At 35.4% G+C, this 8,829-nt stretch overlaps 1 pseudogene; it reads right to left on the reverse strand.

Moving 5' to 3' along the window:
- Positions 1–818: 818 nt before the first annotated feature.
- Positions 819–3,544, reverse strand: LOC149529200 (uncharacterized; annotated as a pseudogene).
- Positions 3,545–8,829: the final 5,285 nt, after the last annotated feature.

An 8,829-nucleotide genomic window follows, 5' to 3' on the forward strand; every position in this document is an offset into this window, starting at 1 on the left:
TGGTTGCTAATCTTTCTTTTATCTTGCAGGTAGCACCTGTCTTGGAGGGACAAGGTGCAGAGGGTGAGCCAGCACACATTGACAAAGGAGAGGTAATTAGGTGCTTTCTATTTCATTAAATATCGATGCATTCTAGTAATCCCATTTAATTACATTCTTTATTGTATATAGGGCATCGCTACTGGTGATGAGCCTGTATAGATTTCGCGTCATAGACCATCAGGGATTTCCATTTGCATTGAGAGCCCCATTGTATGTATAAGTATCATTTATTTTTAATTATCCTTATCTTCATAAATAAATTCAAAACTAATTTCCCTGATATTAACAACTACTATTTTTTATCTCATAGGAGACTCCTAGTGCACATGAGGTCCGACGGGAGAGTTATGTAGATTTGATGACACGGCCACTCTCTCCTGAGGAGGAGCCTACAATAGTAAGTTGTAGTTTGAATTCATGATTAAATATGTTATAAATTTATCATGCTATAAATTATAATTTTATAGTTCAAATTGTAGATTCATCTGACAAAGGTATTTGAACATATACAACCCACAATTAGACAAGTACCAGCATTGACGAGGGCATATGAGAGGACTCTTGACCGGTGCAGGAGGTCGACAAGAGAGGTATTTTATCTTAAAATATACCAACACTTTTTGAATTTTAGAATTTCAATATTTAGAATTTTAAGATATACTTTGTTAAAATATACCAACACTTTTTTGAATTTTAGTATTTCAATATTTAGAATTGTGATATATACTTTGAAGGAAAAAAAAGCTCACATTTAAATGGTTTGTACATGTATCCCTTCATAGTGCCAAATTCTTCATCCATGGAAATAAGAAGTTCAAGATTGCATCAACTTTAATGAAGTATTTCCTTCTCCAACTGATTTTTTATGAGGATCAATGATATTACTCCACCAAAAGCTATTCCATAGGACAATCCAAATGCTATCCCATGACATAGATAAGTAGTGCTTCTCTCTATCTTAGTAACATAAATTGGTAGAGGAGAAGGAACAAATTTTGGCCAAGAACAATTTTTGGGTAGGGGACACCCCCATAAATTAGGATTCCTTGAATAAGAGGATTCTCCAAAGCTGGTCATATGTGTTCCTTGTGGTATTCTTCCTAAAAGACTATTATTTGATAGATTCAATGAGCCTAAAAAAGTGAGAGAGTCGAGCTCTATAGGGATCTGTCCTAGAAAATGATTACTTGAAAGGTCCAATGCTTCCAATTAATACATTTCTCAAAAACTTTTTGAAATGTTTTCATTCCAATTATTCAATGAAAGGTTTAAAAGCCTTAAGTCCCTTCAAATTCCCCAAATTAGAAGGAAGTTCTCCCTCCAATTCATTGTTTTAGACATCTATAGATGTGAGTGTGGAAAGAATATATGAATAGTGTTGATCTATACCTTTTAAAGTCATATCCACCCCATCTTGATAGAATGATTTAGTAGAATCACACAACAATACAAAACCATTTTGAGATTCATTTGCTATTGCTTTCAGGAATGCAATTGTTTGTGGAATTTTGCTTGAGATGCGATTCGATGAAAACAACAAGATTTGAAGGTTGATTAACAAGCCTATCTCTGAAGGAATACTACCTGTAAAATTGCTCTCTTTCCACACTAGCACTCTTATCTCTAAAAGATCTCCAATCAAATTTGGTATTTCACCACCAAATAAATTGTTTCCCATATCAAGAACCTATAGCTTTAAACAATTTGCTAATGAAAAAGGGAATGATCCATGCAACTTATTATTGTGAACAACTAATGAATATAATCCACTCAACATACCCAATTCATGTGGTAAGCCTCCCTCCAAACTATTATTTCCTAAATTTGGGACAACGAGGGAAGAGCAATTGGACAAGTTGATAGGGATCACTCCTATTAAGTTGTTGTTTGCAAGATTTAGCATATTGAGTAGGGACGATTCATACAAGCTAGGAGGAACGTTTCTAGTGAACAAATTATCATTGAGCAGAAATATTATCATATTAGGAGATGACATTGATGAGATGCATCCACTCAATTTATTTCTAGACACTTCTAGTTTGTATAGTTGCATCCATGTTGAAGGATTTAAGGACAACCTTCCTTCCAAATGATTTCCTGAAAGATTCATATGATACAACAGAGGACTGGTTGCCCATAACCAAGAGGGAATTATTCCCACAAGACTGGCATTTGTTATTTCCAACCGTTGAAGTAAAAGTTGTGTTGATACCCAAGATGGAAATTGGCCGTCAATCCTACATGACTCTAAATACAGCCAAGATAAATAAAAGGATGCAATCCAACTTGTGCTAACATTTAGTACACAGTCGAATAAACACAAAACATATAGGCTTGTAAAATTTTGAAAGAAAGTTTCTGAAATTGACTGGTGATGGTTAAATGATAGGTATAGTTCAACTAAAGAAGGTGGAAGTGACGAAGATGAGATGCTCCCATTGAAACTATTGCCACTAGAAATCAACTCAGTGAGTGAGGAAAGTTGAGAAAATGAAGGGGAAACGGTCCTGCTTAGATGGTTATCCTCAATAGCCAAGCTCTCAAGTGAAGAGAGATTGCCAAGGCAAGAAGATATGCTCCCATTGAAATAATTGTCACTAGCAGTCAACTCATTGAGTGAGGAATGCTGAGAAAATGAAGGGGGAATGGTCCTGCTCAGTTGGTTATTATCAATAAACAAATCCTTGAGTGAAGAGAGATTGCCTAAAGAATATGGAATGATACCACTCAACTAATTGTAACCAAGGTTTAAATTCTTCAACAAAGAGAGACTTCCAAGAGAAGCCGGTATGATTCCACCAAGTCAGCTGCTATGAAGGTCAAGGTAAGTTAAAGAAGAAAGATTGGGAAGGCAAGAAGGTATGCTCCCATTAAATTGATTGTCGAAAAGATCAAGATATGTAAGATGGGTGAGAGATAAAATGGATGGAGGGATTGTCCCACTAAAGCCTTGAAAAGAGAGAGATTCAATATAAGAGAGATTGCCAAGGCAGGAAGCTATGCTTCCATTGAACTAATTGACTAAAAGATGTAGTTGTGTTAGATGGGGGAGCAAGCAAATGGAGAGGGGAATAATCCCACTTAAGACACTTGCATCTATATATAAAGAGTCAATATAAGATAGGTTTCCCAAATAGGGAGGAATGGATGTAGTACCTAATACTCCAGAGATTTGTAGTGATGTGAGAAAGCGAAGTTCGTAGAGGCTCTTAGATATCACACCCTAGAAAGAGTAGCCAGGGTAGATATCTACAGAGATGACGTGGTTGGTGTGATTTTCATAGGAGATGCCAGTCCAATTGGTGCAACAGTCAGTTCCATTCACCCATGAACTCAGAGTGCTCTGGGTGTCATTCATACCCACTTTGAAGTGGAGAAGAGCCTAGGATTCCTGGGGAGGGCATCTGTTGGGCATCAATCGATGCGAAACTGTAGAGGAGAAGCAGAAGAAGAAGAGAAGAAAATTTACAATACAGAGATTGCCCGAAAAAGGGATGGCCATTGGGAAATGTGGTAAGAAGGGGATTGCATTTCTTTTCTGGGCGTGCTCTTCTTAAGAGTGTACTCGGCAACATGTCAATGACAAATATTTACAATGTTTATAATTTAATAGTTTTATTTTCAAAGCTGGCCACATCATTTGTAATTCTATCAACAACATATTTTGACTCCAACAGATAAGTAACAGTCATGTTAATTAAATTACTTCATTCAATTAAACTTAAAAAAAAAAAAAAAATTTGAAGAAAGCTAATAAATACAAATATAGAGAGTAGTAGTCAAAGGCAACAAAAAATTTAATGATTAACTCAAAACTAGAAAACTATAATAGCCAACTCATAGGTTGGTAAACCAAAACATCCAGGAATAATGACAACCTGCTCGTAGGCTAGAAAACCATGTTACAAACAACAACTGTACAAGAGAACCAAGTCACAAACTCTAAACAACAACAATACATGAGGAACATTATGGCTACACTTGAAACTTAATTAGATGCTGGAGCTATCTAGATCATTTCATCTCACTAGCATGGAGCTGCAAAACCTGATATTTAATTTCATCCAACTATCTTTGGTACCTAGCATGATTCTGCTACTTAGTCTTCTTAGTCTTCAGTTGTGAACAAAGAAAAACTAATTCATACAAGATATCTGAATAAAACATAAGGATATCTATTTCCTGCTATAGATACTAGTTAGAAAATACTGCTCGACGTCTACTTTTCCAAATATGTAGCAATATGCATTGTCTCATATTGTCTACAACCATGTTCTTACAAAAACCAAGCCCAAAAATCACTTCCCTCTAATTTAAAATATGATAAAAAATGGACAAAAAGCGATGAAACATAATATTCCATTTAACTTTTGCTCAAGGATAACTCCAAAAGATATATTTCAAATTTTTAGATGTATGGCGAAAAGGACACAAGGGAGCTTGTACAGACAAAAACCTTAATTTATCCCCAACTGGCAACTTTTGATGTAAAATCTTCCAAGACAAAATTTGTGCATTTGCCTCAACTTTAGATTTCTAGATTTGAGAGCTCAAATTACACCATTTCCTTTTGGTAAACCTACACCCTCATTTATTGTTTAGATGATGATTTAACCTCAAACATGTAAAAATGTGTAAATAGATTTTTTTAAGAGAGAAACAAGAAAAGGGAAAACAACCCAGCCACTGCCAATCCTTGAAGACACTACATTGCAAAGGTGTACATAGCTTCATCATGAATTCCATAGGCACCAATGACCTGACAAAAATAAAAACCCCTTTAATCTTGTTAATTAAATTGAACCGATTCTTTGTAACTTGCCAACTTGCCCTATTAAAAGAGTTGAAATCCTATACATCATTAAAGCCATGAATCCCTTTTTTGAAAAGGTACATAGCATGCTTAGGAAAGCTAACTGCCAATGGCTGTTCCTAATATTGTATAAGTCTTTTCCACCAAATAGAGGTATTGGCAAAGCTGAAATCATGCTATAATGAGTTTCTTCTCCAATCCAAACCACTGCAAACAATCCTCCAAGCCTTCCAAATGGATTGTAAAGGAAAGGAACCTTTGAGATGAAAGAATGGAGCAAGTAAGATCTTCTCCAACCATCTCACATTATGCCGCTTATTGTTCCTATTAGTAAGAGCAATCCTGTTCGTCGCCAATATCTTCCAAGGTTCATCTCTAGACATAGCTCTAACAATCCATTTAGAAGCTAAACAAATACCTTGAGTCTTAGGGTCCAAAAGTCCCATCCCACCTCTATGTTTTGGTTGGATATAATGAAGCCATGAAGACAACCTAAAACTGGCCTTCCCATCACAATTTGTCTACAAAAATTAATGGATGAGTTTTTTGAGGCCTTCATAACATTTTTTAGAAGGAATCCAACAAGAAGAGTAATAAACATGTGATGCTAAAAAATTCTATTAATCACTTGAATTTTACTAGCTAATGAGAGATATATATTGCCCTAATTAAAAAATTTGTTCTTCAGCTTTGTGAGAAACCAATCCCACAGGTCATGCAGAGAAACCCCTAACCCAAAGGGAATGCCAAGATAGCATGTAATCTGCCCATGCTTAATGAGTTTCCACTGATTAGGAATCCATGTTGGGACTGGGTCAGGCTGGATCATCAGAAACTCAGTCTTATGATGAGCTAGTCTGGAACCTGAGACTAAGCAATACAATTCCAAAACCTCCATCACATTGTTAATTTTGGATTCAAAATTTTGCACAAACAACAAGCTATCATCAACAAAATGTGAGTTGATTACCACAAAATTATTAAGAATGGCAATGCCCTTAACTAGCCCCATGTGATTATATTTTTGCAAAAGATATCCCAAAGCATTAGCAGCTAATACATAAAGAAAAGGAGACAGAGGACGACCTTGTCTTATCAACTATTCCAAAGGAAATGGGTTAGATAAAGAATTATTGACCCTTAGCTATGCATTTGCATTGGTAAATAACATTTGAACATGCTTACCAATTTTTGGACCAAACCCCAACCATTGTAACATCTTTATATTGAAACCCCATCTCATTCTATCATAGGCTTTATCAAAGTCCAGCTTGGCCAGTAGTGCATCTTGTTGAGATTGCTGAGCCCATTCACATGTCTCCCAAGCTAACATTAAATTATCCAATCTGAATCTACCACCCAAAAAACCATTTTTTTCAGGATGAACTATCATCATAGCCATTGGTTTTATCCTGGTAGCCAATGCTTTTGCAATAATTTTATAGGAAGTATTTAACAAAGTAATAGAATGCTAGCCAGATATGGAATTTGTATTTTTCCCTTTAGGGAGGAGTTTAATCAAGCCTCTATTAATCACTGGACCCAACAAACCTTCATTAATAGCTTCTAAATAAACCAAATAGAAGTCCTCCTTAATATGCTGCCATAACATTTGATAAAATTCAATTGATAAGCCATCAAAGCCTGGGCTTTTATTGGGAGCCATAAAGAAAACAACATGTTCTAAATCATCCATAAAGAGGTCTTGATCAATGTATCTACTATAATCTTGCTCCACCTTCTGTGGAATGACATCTTCAAGCATATCTTCTCAAATTAAATGGACATCCTACCAATTTTTATCCTCTCTAAAGAGATTCTCATAAAAACCTTGAAATATATTTTTTATTTCTTCTGGATTAGAATTTAGTTGTCCATCATCATCAAATATAGGGCCTATGAACTCCTTTCTATGTTTGTAATTGAGGTACTGAAAAAAGTACTTGGAGCCTTTGTTAACTTCTTTATACCAATGCAATCTAGCTCTAATTTTAGCTCCTTGCCCCCTATAATTATCAAGATTTCATAGTTGAGATTCACTAGAAGCTATGGCAGCTTGGAAAACTATGTTGTTAGGATCAGATGCTAATAGTTTTCTATTTAGCTCCAATTTCCCTTGTAAAGATTTTTCCTTCCTTCTACACTACCATGCCAATCTTCTACCAAATGAACAAAAAAATTCGACACACTTAGAGATAGCTAATTGCCACCCTTCTCTATATGACTCCCCATCTCTCAGTCTAGGGAAAGAGTTTCGTAACCCCACCAATGCATCAACATAGGATAGGATTTTCAAATGTGACATGTTAAGCTTAAAAGGCAGCTGGAAATTAAAAACTATGGAATTATCTTTAGCAACCGTACAAATGATAGGAAAATGATCTGAAAGTGTAGTAGTTTAATCTACCCTCACAACACAACCACTAGCATCTTGGATTACTTGTAGGTGAGGAGAGATGTAAAATCTATCTAATCTACTAAGTTTCCTTTCAACCCCTAACTTGCAATTAGACCAAGTAAACTAGTTTTGTTGGTGACTTAGAGATATTTTTCAAATAGGGTCTACAATACCAATAGAATTGCGACAAGATAGCCATTTATCAAATTCTTCATTGCTCATTTTAACATGATTAAGCTAATGAGAGTATGCTTCTAGATTTGATTGCGTATGTTTTCTTTTTAAACATTAAAAACATACGCAATCAAATCCAGAAGCATACTCTCATTAGCAATGGATTGTGGAAACCTGATATTATTAAATGATTAAGCCAACTATGATCCGTACAATGTTCTACCATGTTAAAGTCCCCTCCAAAAACCCAATCTTCCTATGGAAGATGATTAGACAACCATTCACATAAAGCGCATCTATCCTTAGCATTATTAGGGGCATAAATTGAACAAAAACCTATAGGCTGATCGTTAATCAAGGTCAGTACCCACACATAGTTATGTGAGAGATCCTCCCCTTTATTGATGAAAAACCTATTAATCCAAGAAGCAAGTCTAATAATTGCTCTCCCCTACCTTCATTATGCGATGTATGGAATAAAGTTCCCTCTCTCCAAATGTTGAATAATGAAGTAGCAAGATGAGGGCCACTAAGCTTAACCTCTTGCAAAAACATAATATCATGTTTCCACTTGACAATGGTTTTCAAAACTTCAGCTTTGCGGTGAGGGAGCGATAACCCTCTCACATTCCAAGATAGAGTTTTATAATTTATAATTAAACTATGGGAAAAGAGTCATCCTCATTAGGCAAGACATCAAAGAAATTTGCATGCACCACTGACCTTTCCACATTTCCATCCTCCTTGCACTTGGAAATGGGAGATCTTGATCTAGGTCTTGAATTTTGGGCAGAGGAATCATGACTTTTAGGAGGGGAAGGGGACCTGTACCTCTCTAGAGGTTTTTCATACAATTACTTCTATCAAGTAATCTTTTTTTCATTCTATCTATTTTCTGTAGAATCTATAATATATCTGACATATTTGCTTAAAATTTTGTCTTAATGAAAAGATAAAAGTCGGAGATTTTTTCTTCTCTTAATTTTCCACAAAACACGAGATAGACATTTCTATGTTTTCTGATGTTGACTTACATCCCAGTACTTTCCAGCATTTTTTCTTCAGTCAATTTTCCACAACATACCAGACTTCCAAATGTTGATAAGATCAATGATAAGATTGACCTTTCCTATAAACACTATTAACCACATAAATTAAATGTTTTTTCTGACAATCTTCCCCAAAATATCAAACTTTTGTAGGTGGGATGTTGATGGCAGTGACCAAACTTTCCAACAGCTTTTGATTTTTCTTGAAGTGACCACAGTAGGAGGATGACAGCATATAATTTGCCTTGCTTTCTACGCAACTTAATCTCTCATCAAATTTAGATGCCATTCAAAATGTTTTCTTACCCTCCAGTTGTAAGCTACTTTCGTATATTAGACTCGATAATATTTAT

This window comes from Cupressus sempervirens, chromosome 11, assembly GCF_028749045.1.
Source record: "Cupressus sempervirens isolate cs-2001-9-10 chromosome 11, ASM2874904v1, whole genome shotgun sequence".
In the NCBI taxonomy this organism is placed as follows: domain Eukaryota; kingdom Viridiplantae; phylum Streptophyta; class Pinopsida; order Cupressales; family Cupressaceae; genus Cupressus; species Cupressus sempervirens.